The following is a 12,910-nucleotide window of genomic DNA, read 5'->3' on the forward strand; positions in this document are numbered from 1 at the left end:
GGGCCGCATCCCCCAAACCCAGCCCTTTCGGAGGGGCCTTTCCAACCAGTCTCTGGCACATTTCACTCCCTGCCCATGGGGGTACCAGAGCGCTGCAGGAGACCCCCCGCCAGGGCCAGCCTGGCTCGCAGGGGGAGGGGTCTGTGGGGTGGGGGGTGTAGCTGAGGGGCGGGTGATGGGCTCTAGTCGGAGACGCTCCTGCTGCCTGTCAGCCGGGGAGGGGGCTGGGCAGCAGGGGACAGGAGCGACTCGCAGCCGGGAGCAGGTGCCAATAACCCACCGTCCCTTCACCGGCAGGGAGGAAACCCGGCAGCGAGCCAAAGGATGAGAAGCAGAAGGAGACGGGGAGTTCTGTCAATGAAGAGACTTCTACCACCAAACAAGGACTCGGCCAAGGATCCCTGGACGACACAATTGACAAGATCAGTGACACAACAGGGAAATCTGAACCCAAGGTACAAGATCCCAATTTAGTGTAATTATCCCTATTACAGTGGGTGAGTCAGTGAGCTCCAGAAGCCAACCAGCCTTGCCTGGCTCCTGTGCTTGGTTCATTGGACAGGGCCCTCTTCATCTGTTGGCTGATTAGGCCTCATCCGAGCTGATTAGGCCTCAATTAGTGGATTGTCCAGTTCTGGGCACCGCAATTGAGGACAGATGTGGAGGAATTGGAGAGGGTCCAGAGAAGAGCAATGAGAATGATGAAAGGCCTAGAGAACAGGAGCTAGGAGGGACGACTGAAAGAATTGGGCTTGTTTAGTTTGGAAAGGAGAAGACCGAGAGGGAACATGAGAGCTGTTTTCAACTATTTAAAAGGGTGTCGCAAGGAGGGAGAAAAATTATTCTCGGCCTCTGGGGATAGAACAAGCAGCAATGGGCTTAAACTGCAGCAAGGGAGGTTTAGGTTGCACATTAGGAAAAAGTTCCTGCCTGTCAGGGTGGTTAAACACTGGAATAAATTGCCCAGGGGGGTTGTAGAGTCTCCATCCTGGGGATATTGAAGAGCAGGTTGCACACACACCTGTCTAGATGGTACTGGGTCCTGCCGTGAGGGCCAGGGACTAGGCCAGGGATGGGCTATAATTTTTGCCTGGGGGGGGTCACTTCAGAAATTTTTGAAGTAGCCCTGGGCTACCCCAGAAGGGGTGTGGCCTAAATGGAAAGGGGCGGGGCTACCCCAGACTAAAACCATGATTGGTCTGGGGGTGGGGGCACCTCTTTGCCCCCCTTCCTACTAGCACCCATGCCCTGGAAGAGGCTTGGCGCGCTCCCCCGCCCCCGGGACTCCTTGCAGGGCCGGGACAGGGCCAGGGCGGTTTCACGCTGCTCCCCGCCCCAGGCCCTGACTCACCTGAGGGCGGTAGGGTGGCCAGGGGTCCAGTTTTGATGGTCCAGTATTTGTGGGTTCTGTCCTGTAAACAAATGGAGAAGATACCGGACATGGAAAATGCCCAGTGTGCTCTGAGCAGGTGAGTTGTATTGTCACCGTGAGTATCAGTATGTAGTTGTGAGCCGCCCGGTTGGTGGACACGCTCACGCCGTGTGAGTCAGGCTGTGTCAGTGTGTCCACCAGCCAGGCAGCCCACATCTACGCAGGGGGGGGGGACCCGGTGCGGGAGGGAATCCCTGGGGCTGGACTCGTTCGTGCTTTATCAGGACCGTGCGCGGGACAGGCAGCACCCTAGGATCTGTGTGTGCCCGGGTCGGCCCCACTCCCTGCTGGCTGGTTCCCTCTCCCGACTCCCTCCTAGCCGGCTGGTACTCCCCTGCTTCTCCTCCTGATCTCCGCCAGCCAGCCCCGCAGCCCCCAGCCTCACCCCCTTCCCCCGGCCAGCCCTGCTCCCCGCCAACTGGTTCTCCCCCCGCCCTGATCTCCTCCAGCCAGCCCCTCTACCCCTGACCATCCCCAGCCCTGCTTCCCACCAACCGGTTCTCCCCCTTCCTCCCAATCTACCCCACCCAGCCCTGCTGTCTCTGACACACCACACCCCCTGCTCCCCTCCCAGCCACCCCCCCGACACTGGGGGTACATCTAAACTACATGCCTCCGTCGACGGAGCCACGTAGATTAGTGTATTCGCAAAAGGGAGATGAAGCCGTGATTAAAATAATCGTGGCTTCATTTAAATTTAAATGGCTGCCCCGCTCTGCCAACAAACAGCTGATCAGCTGTTTGTCGGCTGATCGGGGCAGTCTGGACGTGCTGCGGTCACAAAGAAGCCTTTCTTGATAGGCGCAGGTAAACCTGGTTTCATGAGCCGATCAAGAAAGACTTCTTTGTTGACTCGGTGCATCCAGACTGCCCCGATCTGCCGACAAACAGCTGATCGGCAGAGCGGGGCAGCCATTTAAATTTAAATGAAGCCGCGATTATTTTAATCGCGGCTTCATTTCCCTCTGCCGATCTGGCTAATCTACATGCCTCCGTCGACGGAGGCACGTAGTCTAGACACACCCTGGGTGACCCCAAAACCATGAGCTGACCCCAGCTCTGGGTAGAAGCTCCGCAAGGGGCTGAGCACAAGAGAGTCAGGCGATGAACAGACCCGGGTGGTCACACGTTGGGGTCACTAACATGCTCGCCTGTAAGAGAAGGTCACTGTCCTATCAGCAGAGTGAGGCCCAGGGCTGAGCACCCCCCGACCGCCGGCTCCCTCCCTGGCCCCGGCACCTCCCATCCGGCCTGAGGGGTGTTATCGTGAACGCTGGGCAGAGTTCCCGCACCAGGGAAAGGCCGGGCCGGGGGTTCTGGCTGCTATTCCCGTCACAGGCTCCTGAGGGCACAAAACCCCTCCGGGAGCTGGTTCCTGGGGCTGCTTTGTGCAGAACCGTAGGGGACTCCTCCCCACTCTGCGCCCAGCCCAGGGTCCCCCGCCGGCTCTTCCCGTCCCCTCCCCGTGAGCCATCCCACTGTACCTGCGGCTCCGCTGGAGACTTGAGGAAAGGAGCAGAGCGCTGGGGACCCGGGGCTGCCGGAGCAGCTGTGTGTGAGGAGTGGGGAGCTGGGCAGGCCCCATTCAGCCCCAGAGGGGGGTGCTGGGCAGGCTGCCCTGCCCCACAGGGCGATGTCTGGGGCTGGCCAGAGCGGGGAGCCGGGCTCTGCCCCTCCCCCAGCCTGTGTGGCTAGAGGCCCCATGTCCCATGACAGCGGGTGGCTTGTGCAGGAGGGTCGAGGATCAAATGGGAAATGCTGTTTGTGGGGCTGAGTGTAAAACCCCCCGGGACTGAGATTCTCTTCCACACGGGCAGCTGATCGTCTCCTGTGTCTCTTCCCCCAGGTGGCTGAAAAGGAAACCAGGAAAAGGTGAGTGTGTGAGGGGCGCTGGGGTGTGAAGAGCAAATGACCCCCCCCCCCGCCTCCCAGACCTGCCGGGTGTCGCTGATCTGTCGTTATTTGAGTCACCGGGAAAGGGGCAGAACGAGGGGAAGGGAGGAGACGGGAGACAGGCTAGAAATTCCCTGAGCCGCTGGGAGTCGTCTCCCAGAGAATTCCTAGACACCATGCGCGACGGCTTGTGAGCCGTTATCTGCCCAGTCGGAACAGGCAATAGGAGGACCCGTAAGAAGGCCAGATGGCGACAGAGCCAAGCAGAGGCAATCGGTGATGAGAACAGCGTGAACTCTGGCAGGACGAGTGTGTCGGTACAATCAGGCAGGGCAAAGAAGAATTTGAAAAGAAGCTTTCTAAATGCACATTGGCCAACAGTAAAATTTGATTAGTTTATGAATGGTAATGACAATCAGGAAGTCAGTCATTCTGTAATTCCTAACTGTCGTGTGCACCCCAGTGCTGAAAGAAGCCTTTGTACACGAGGACTGGAAGGCAGCTAATGTAACGCTGATTTTGAAAGAGGGCTCCAGAGATGATCCTGGCAATTACAGATTTGTAAATTTAACTTCCATACCTGGGAAATTCTTTGAAATGAAGTAAAAATAGGTCATAGAGTGGTAGGTAAGAGCCAGCATGGATGTCAAGAACAAATCATGTCCAACCAATCGGATAGCTTTCTCGTCGATAAGGGATAAGAGGGGACATGGGACCTAGATTTTAGTAAGGCATCGGTATGGTGTCGCATTATCTTCGTATCAATAAACTAGGAAACTACAACATAGGTGGGTGCATAACTGGCTGGATAACCGTTTTCAGAGAGAAACTTAAAAAACAACAAACGATCTGGTAGCACTTTATAGACTAACAAAACCTGTAGATGGGATCATGAGCTTTCGTGGGCACAGCCCACTTCTTCAGATGACCTGAGTATTGAGTTTAGGATGTGAAGACCCAAAATAAATAGGGGAAGGGGGGGCAGGAAACCAGAAGCACGGAGTATGAAAACATCAAGGGAAAACCGAACAGGCAGAGCTGGCAATCTATAAGCACCTAAAGATTGGACAGTTAAAAGAAGCAGATAAGGATCACAGGGTAGCAATTAGAGAGCAAGGGTACCAGTGCAAGAACCTACACAGACCAAGAGCGGTTGGCACCTTCATTGTTTGTTTGGCTGATAATGTCCCAGCCAACCGTTATCTCCACTGAGGCCACAGGGTTGAGAATTAAATCTGTGGATGAATTGTCATTCCAACCCTTCTCTGTGTATTTGGCTTGTGGAATTGGTCTGTGGAGAGACACCCACCTGGAGATCTTTTAAAGGGTGATTGGGTGGATTGAAGTTCCCCAACAGGTTTCTATATGTCCCCTTTATGGATATCGGATTTGTGTCCATTGACTCTTTCCCGTAAGGACTGTCCAGTCTTTCCAATACATACAGCAGTGGGGCATTGCTGGCATTTGATGGCAGAGATCAAATTACTGGATGTGCTGTTGAATGATCCTCTCATTTGGTGGTTGATGTTGTTGGCTCCAGTGATGAATTCGTTTGTCTAGAGATGTGGGCAGAGTTGGCCCCTCGGCCGATTGCCCGGCTGGGTTCCTGGATGCGTACGATGTGGTTGTGTAGCATGATGACTGGAAATAATTGGTGTCAGGTTGGGGGTTGTCTGTAAGCGAGAATGGGCTTTTCCCCCTAAGGCCTCTGAGAGCGAGGGACCATTTTCCAGGGTGGGTTGTACGTTGTGGATAATGCGCTGGAGGGGGTTAAGTTGCGGGCTATAGGCAATAACAAGAGGAATTCTGTTATTCCCCTTTTGGGTCTGTCTTGAAGCAGTTCATGTCTGGGTACTTTTTTGGCTCTGTCAAGATGGTTTTTTACTTCTCCAGATGGGTATTTCAGTTTTAGGAATGCTCTGTATCGATGCCGTAGGCGTGTATGCTCTGTATCGATGCTGTAGGTGTGTATGCTCTGTAGCGATGCCGTAGGCGTGTATGCTCTGTATCGATGCCGTAGGTGTGTATGCTCTGTAGCAATGCCGTAGGCGTGTATGCTCTGTAGCGATGCCGTAGGCGTGTATGCTCTGTATCGATGCCGTAGGCGTGTATGCTCTGTAGCGATGCCGTAGGCGTGTATGCTCTGTATCGATGCCGTAGGCATGTATGCTCTGTATCGATGCTGTAGGTGTGTATGCTCTGTAGCGATGCCGTAGGCGTGTATGCTCTGTATCGATGCCGTAGGCATGTATGCTCTGTATCGATGCTGTAGGTGTGTGTGCTCTGTAGCGATGCTGTAGGCGTGTATGCTCTGTATCGATGCCGTAGGCGTGTATGCTCTGTATTGATGCTGTAGGTGTGTGTGCTCTGTAGCGATGCTGTAGGCGTGTATGCTCTGTATCGATGCCGTAGGCGTGTATGCTCTGTATCGATGCTGTAGGCGTCTATGCTCTGTATCGATGCTGTAGGTGTGTATGCTCTGTAGCGATGCTGTAGGCGTGTATGCTCTGTATCGATGCCGTAGGCGTGTATATCGATGCCGTAGGCGTGTATGCTCTGTATCGATGCCGTAGGTGTGTATGCTCTGTATCGATGCCGTAGGTGTGTATGCTCTGTAGCGATGCTGTAGGCGTGTATGCTCTGTATCGATGCCGTAGGCGTGTATGCTCTGTAGCGATGCCGTAGGCGTGTATGCTCTGTAGCGATGCCGTAGGCGTGTATGCTCTGTATCGATGCTGTAGGCGTCTATGCTCTGTATCGATGCTGTAGGTGTGTATGCTCTGTAGCGATGCTGTAGGCGTGTATGCTCTGTATCGATGCCGTAGGCGTGTATATCGATGCCGTAGGCGTGTATGCTCTGTATCGATGCCGTAGGCGTCTATGCTCTGTATGGATGCCGTAGGCGTCTATGCTCTGTATCAATGCTATAGGTGCTGCAGAGAGTAGTTATTAACAGTTCTATTCAATATGTTCATCAACGATTTAGATATTGGCATAGAGGACGCTTATTAAGTTTGCAGATGATCCCAAGCTGGGAGGGGTTGTAGGTGCTTTGGAGGACAAGGTCATAATTCAAACTGATCTGGTCAAACTGGAGAAATGGTGGAAGGTCAATAGGAGCCAACAGTGTGACACTGCTGCAAAAAATCAAACATGACTCTGGGATGCACTAACTGGAGTGTTGTGAGCAAGACACGAGGAGTCGTTCTTCTGCTCTGCTCTGCGCTGGTTAGGTCTCAGCTAGAGTCTTGACATGCATGTGACGAAGTGGGTCTTGGCCCACGAAAGCTTATGCTCCTAAACTTCAGTTAGCGTCTAAGGTGCCACAGAACTCCTCGCCACTTTTGCAGATTCAGACTAACACGGCTACCCCTCTGAAGGTAGAGTCTTGTGTCCAGTTCTGGGCACCACATTTCAAGAAAGATTTGGAGAAGGTCCAGAGAAGAGCAATGAGACTGATAAAAGGTCCAGAGAACAGGAGCTAGGAGGGAAGGCTGAAGGAACTGGGTTTGTTTAATTTGGAAAGGAGCAGACTGAGAGGGGACATAAGAGCCATTTTCAGGTATCTAAAAGGGTGTGACAAGGAGGAGGGAGAAAACTTGTTCCCCTTGGCCTCTGAGGATAGAACAAGAAGCAATGGGCTTAAACTGCAGCAAGGGAGGTTGAGGTTGGACAGGAGGAAAAAGTTCCTGCCTGCTCATTAGGCAGGGTGGGCAGGGAGGGATCCCATGTTCAGGAAGACCCTGAATCTGTAATTGCCAGAAACTGGGAGGGGAAGGGGAAAGGGAAGGGGAAGGGTACGTGTGTGAGGGCGGGAGGCGGGGGGGCAGGAGACAGTGGTCAGCACCAGCGCTTCAGGTGACAGTCACGGAGGGGGATGGGCTATAGGTACTGTTGGTCTGACCCGGTGTGGCTGTTCTCACGTCCCTGTGCAGTCCCTGGGCCAGGCGTTTACATGCCCCGTCCCTCCTCTTGTAACTGATGGGCCCTGGGTGAAGGAGAAGGGAGTGATGTCAGTAAATATTGTGTTTAGGCCTAAGGACGGGTCATCCCTGACGCCAGCAGAGGGATCTGGAGGGAGCAGTTCAGATGGCAGCTCTGTGAGCAGTGAGGAAGAAGGTAAGAGGGGCCCTGCCCTGCGGGAGTGTCTGTCTGTGGGGTTCAGGGCCTGGACTTAGCGCTGCAGCAGTGAGTCCGTCTGGCTGCCACGTGCTCGCCCTGCCGCCCTTCCATGGAGGGGAAAGCTCCCGTCTCACTCCAGTTACTTTTGTCAAACCCCTTGTGCGGGTGTCAGCCAGGTCTGAGTGCGCCGGGGCACAGACCCTGTATCGCCCACCCGCCCCTGCGCTGCCTGGTGCGCCGCAGGGGGAGATGCCCGGCCAAGCACACACGTGTGAGCCGTGTATGGGCGGGGGGGAGGGGCAAAGCGCGGGTGCACACGTGTGATGGGGTGGACCAGTCCCGCACTGTGAAGGCTGAGCCTAATCAGGCCCACCTGGCTGAAGAAGCCCCGCCCCCGAACCCTTCTGGGCATGCTCAGACTGCATCCAGCTATAAAAGCCGGGGAGAGGCTCAGTCTGGGTTGACCTCCGCAGGGAACGGAGCTCCTGCCGGAGACAGGAAGCAACGAAATCCACTGCTGCCACCAACGCCAGTGCCCATGCCAGAACCGCCGCACCAGACAGAGCAACACTCAGGTAACAAGCCGGTTCTGGTGAGCGTGCGGGTGGGTTTTGGGGTCGGTGTCCTCACAGCCTGTCCCCACGTCCCTGTTCTCGGATAGAACAGACCCCGGTGAGCAACCCAGGCCTAGCGCCCGTGTCCGTGAGGTGCCATTTCCACACGTCTGGGGTCACACGACCACGGCCCCAGCGACCGGCCGTGTTTGGCACCTTCCCCTCCCCTCTCCGGCGCTCTCACCCCAGGGTGCACAAGGGTCCCCGCCTTGGAGCGGCCAGTCTGAGCCACCACAGACCTGACTCTCCGCGGTCTGGGGGAATAGCCCCCGTTAAACTCAGGGGGCCGTGAGCTCTGAGCCCCTCGTGAGAGGAGGGGAGGGGCCGCATCCCCCAAACCCAGCCCTTTCGGAGGGGCCTTTCCAACCAGTCTCTGGCACGTTTCACTCCCTGCCCATGGGGGTACCAGAGCGCTGCAGGAGACCCCCCGCCAGGGCCAGGCTGGCTCGCAGGGGGAGGGGTCTGTGGGGTGGGGGGTGTAGCTGAGGGGCGGGTGATGGGCTCTTGTCGGAGACGCTCCTGCTGCCTGTCAGCCGGGGAGGGGGCCGGGCAGCAGGGGCAGGAGCGACTCGCAGCCGGGAGCAGGTGCCAATAACCCACCGTCCCTTCACCGGCAGGGAGGAAACACGGCAGCGAGCCAAAGGATGAGACGCAGGAGGAGACGGGGAGTCCTGTCAATGAAGAGACTTCTACCACCAAACAAGGACTCAGCCAAGGATCCCTGGACGACACAATTGTCAAGATCAGTGACACAACAGGGAAATCTAAACCCAAGGTACAAGATCCCAATTTAGTGTAATTATCCCTATTACAGCGGGTGAGTCTGTGAGCTCCAGAAGCCAACCAGCCTTGCCTGGCTCCTGTGCTTGGTTCATTGGACAGGGCCCTCTTCATCTGTTGGCTGATTAGGCCTCATCCGAGCTGATTAGGCCTCAATTAGTGGATTGTCCAGTTCTGGGCACCGCATTTGAGGACAGATGTGGAGGAATTGGAGAGGGTCCAGAGAAGAGCAACAAGAATGATGAAAGGTCGAGAGAAGATGAGCTTGGAGGGAAGGCTGAAAGAATTGGGCTTGTTTAGTTTGGAAAGGAGAAGACCGAGAGGGAACATGAGAGCTGTTTTCAACTATTTAAAAGGGTGTCGCAAGGAGGGAGAAAAATTGTTCTCGGCCTCTGGGGATAGAACAAGCAGCAATGGGCTTAAACTGCAGCAAGGGAGGTTTAGGTTGGACATTAGGAAAAAGTTCCTACCTGTCAGGGTGGTGAAACACTGGAATAAATTGCCCAGGGGGGTTGTAGAGTCTCCATTCTGGGGATATTGAAGAGCAGGTTGCACACACACCTGTCTAGATGGTACTGGGTCCTGCCGTGAGGGCCAGGGACTAGGCCAGGGATGGGCTATAATTTTTGCCTGGGGGGGGTCACTTCAGAAATTTTTGAAGTAGCCCTGGGCTACCCCAGAAGGGGTGTGGCCTAAATGGAAAGGGGCGGGGCTACCCCAGACTAAAACCATGATTGGTCTGGGGGTGGGGGCACCTCTTTGCCCCCCTTCCTACTAGCACCCATGCCCTGGAAGAGGCTTGGCGCCCTCCCCCGCCCCCGGGGCTCCTTGCAGGGCCGGGACAGGGCCAGGGCGGTTTCACGCTGCTCCCCACCTCAGGCCCTGACTCACCTGAGGGCGGTAGGGTGGCCAGGGGTCCAGTTTTGATGGTCCAGTATTTGTGGGTTCTGTCCTGTAAACAAATGGAGAAGATACCGGACATGGAAAATGCCTGGTATGCTCTAAGCAGGTGAGTTGTATTGTCACCGTGAATATCAGTACGTAGCTGTGAGCCGCCCGGTTGGTGGACACGCTCACACCATGTGAGTCAGGCTGTGTCAGTGTGTCCACCAGCCAGGCAGCCCACATCTACGCAGGGGGGGGGGACCCGGTGCGGGAGGGAATCCCTGGGGCTGGACTCGTTCGTGCTTTATCAGGACCGTGCGCGGGACAGGCAGCACCCTAGGATCTGTGTGTGCCCGGGTCGGCCCCACTCCCTGCTGGCTGGTTCCCTCCCCCGACTCCCTCCTAGCCGGCTGGTACTCCCCTGCTTCTCCTCCTGATCTCCGCCAGCCAGCCCCGCAGCCCCCAGCCTCACCCCCTGCCCCCGGCCAGCCCTGCTCCCCGCCAACTGGTTCTCCCCCCGCCCTGATCTCCTCCAGCCAGCCCCTCTACCCCTGACCATCCCCAGCCCTGCTTCCCACCAACCGGTTCTCCCCCTTCCTCCCAATCTACCCCACCCAGCCCTGCTGTCTCTGACACACCACACCCCCTGCTCCCCTCCCAGCCACCCCCCGACACTGGGGGTACGTCTAAACTACATGCCTCCGTCGACGGAGCCACGTAGATTAGTGTATTCGCAAAAGGGAGATGAAGCCGTGATTAAAATAATCGTGGCTTCATTTAAATTTAAATGGCTGCCCCGCTCTGCCAACAAACAGCTGATCGGCAGAGCGGGGCAGCCATTTAAATTTAAATGAAGCCGCGATTATTTTAATCGCGGCTTCATTTCCCTCTGCCGATCTGGCTAATCTACATGCCTCCATCAACGGAGGCACGTAGTCTAGACACACCCTGGGTGACCCCAAAACCATGAACTGACCCCAGCTCTGGGTAGAAGCTCCGCAAGGGGCTGAGCACAAGAGAGTCAGGTGATGAACAGACCCGGGTGGTCACACGCTGAGGTCACTAACATGCTCGCCTGTAAGAGAAGGTCACTGTCCTATCAGCAGAGTGAGGCCCAGGGCTGAGCACCCCCCGACCGCCGGCTCCCTCCCTGGCCCCGGCACCTCCCATCCGGCCTGAGGGGTGTTATCGTGAACGCTGGGCAGAGTTCCCGCGCCAGGGAAAGGCCGGGCCGGGGGTTCTGGCTGCTGTTCCCGTCACAGGCTCCTGAGGGCACAAAACCCCTCCGGGAGCTGGTTCCTGGGGCTGCTTTGTGCAGAACCGTAGGGGACTCCTCCCCACTCTGCGCCCAGCCCAGGGTCCCCCCCCCGGCTCTTCCCATCCCCTTTACTCCCCTCCCCGTGAGCCATCCCACTGTACCTGCGGCTCCGCTGGAGACTTGAGGGAAGGAGCAGAGCGCTGGGGACCCGGGGCTGCCGGAGCAGCTGTGTGTGAGGAGTGGGGAGCTGGGCAGGCCCCATTCAGCCCCAGAGGGGGGTGCTGGGCAGGCTGCCCTGCCCCACAGGGCGATGTCTGGGGCTGGCCAGAGCGGGGAGCCGGGCTCTGCCCCTCCCCCAGCCTGCGTGGCTAGAGGCCCCGTGTCCCATGACAGCGGGTGGCTTGTGCGGGAGGGTCGCGGATCAAATGGGAAATGCTGTTTGTGGGGCTGAGTGTAAAACCCCCCCGGGACTGAGATTCTCTTCCACACGGGCAGCTGATCGTCTCCTGTGTCTCTTCCCCCAGGTGGCTGTAAAGGAACCCAGGAAAAGGTGAGTGTGTGAGGGGCGCTGGGGTGTGAAGAGCAAACGACCCCCCCCCGCCCCCTAGACCTGCCGGGTGTCGCTGATCTGTCGTTATTTGAGTCACCAGGAAAGGGGCAGAACGAGGGGAAGGGAGGAGACGGGAGACAGGCTAGAAATTCCCTGAGCCGCTGGGAGTCGTCTCCCAGAGAATTCCTAGACACCATGCGCGACGGCTTGTGAGCCGTTATCTGCCCAGTCGGAACAGGCAATAGGAGGACCCGTAAGAAGGCCAGATGGCGACAGAGCCAAGCAGAGGCAATCGGTGATGAGAACAGCGTGAACTCTGGCAGGACGAGTGTGTCGGTACAATCAGGCAGGGCAAAGAAGAATTTGAAAAGAAGCTTTCTAGAGGCACGTTGGTAACAGTAAAATGTGATTATTTTATGAATGGCAATGACAATCAGGAAGTTAGTAATTCTGTAATTCCTAACTGTCGTGTGCACCCCAGTGCTGAAAGAAGCCTTTGTACACGAGGACTGGAAGGCAGCTAATGTAACGCTGATTTTGAAAGAGGGCTCCAGCGATGATCCTGGCAATTACAGATTTGTAAATTTAACTTCCATCCCTGGGAAAATCTTTGAAATGAAGTAAAAATAGGTCATATAGTGGTAGGGAAGAGCCAGCGTGGATGTAAAGAACAAATCATGTCCAACCAATCGGATAGCTTTCTCGTCGATAAGGGATAAGAGGGGACATGGGACCTAGATTTTAGTAACGCATCGGTATGGTGTCACATTATCTTCTTATCAATAAACTAGGAAACTACAACATAGGTGGGTGCATACCTGCCTGGATAACCGTTTTCAGAGAGAAACTTAAAAAACAACAAACGATCTGGTAGCACTTTATAGACTAACAAAACCTGTAGATGGGATCATGAGCTTTCGTGGGCACAGCCCACTTCTTCAGATGACCTGAGTATTGAGTTTAGGATGTGAAGACCAAAAATAAATAGGGGAAGGGGGGGCGGGAAACCAGGAGCAGAGAGTATGAAAATATGAAAGGGAAAACCAAAGAGGCAGAGCTGGCAATCTATAAGCACCTAAAGATTGGACAGTTAAAAGAAGCAGATAAGGATCACAGGGTAGCAATTAGAGAGCAAGGGTACCAGTGCAAGACCCTACACAGACCAAGAGCTGTTGGCACCTTCATTGTTTGTTTGGCTGATAATGTCCCAGCCAACCGTTATCTCCACTGAGGCCACAGGGTTGAGAATTAAATCTGTGGATGAATTGTCATTCCAACCCTTCTCCGGGTATTTGCCTTGTAGAATTGGTCTGTGACAAGACACCCACCTGGGGATCTTTTAAAGGGTGATTGGGTGGATTGAAGTTCCCCAACAG

General features: G+C 55.6%; 1 protein-coding gene across 1 annotated transcript in view; it reads left to right on the plus strand.

Annotated features, from left to right (window-relative positions):
• LOC142823137 (E3 ubiquitin-protein ligase TRIM21-like) overlaps positions 1 to 12,910 on the plus strand; it is a 151,421-nt gene that overhangs the window by 60,855 nt on the left and 77,656 nt on the right. The gene's annotated exons all lie outside the window — the stretch shown is intronic.

The sequence above is a fragment of the Pelodiscus sinensis genome, chromosome 32 (assembly GCF_049634645.1).
Source record: "Pelodiscus sinensis isolate JC-2024 chromosome 32, ASM4963464v1, whole genome shotgun sequence".
In the NCBI taxonomy this organism is placed as follows: domain Eukaryota; kingdom Metazoa; phylum Chordata; order Testudines; family Trionychidae; genus Pelodiscus; species Pelodiscus sinensis.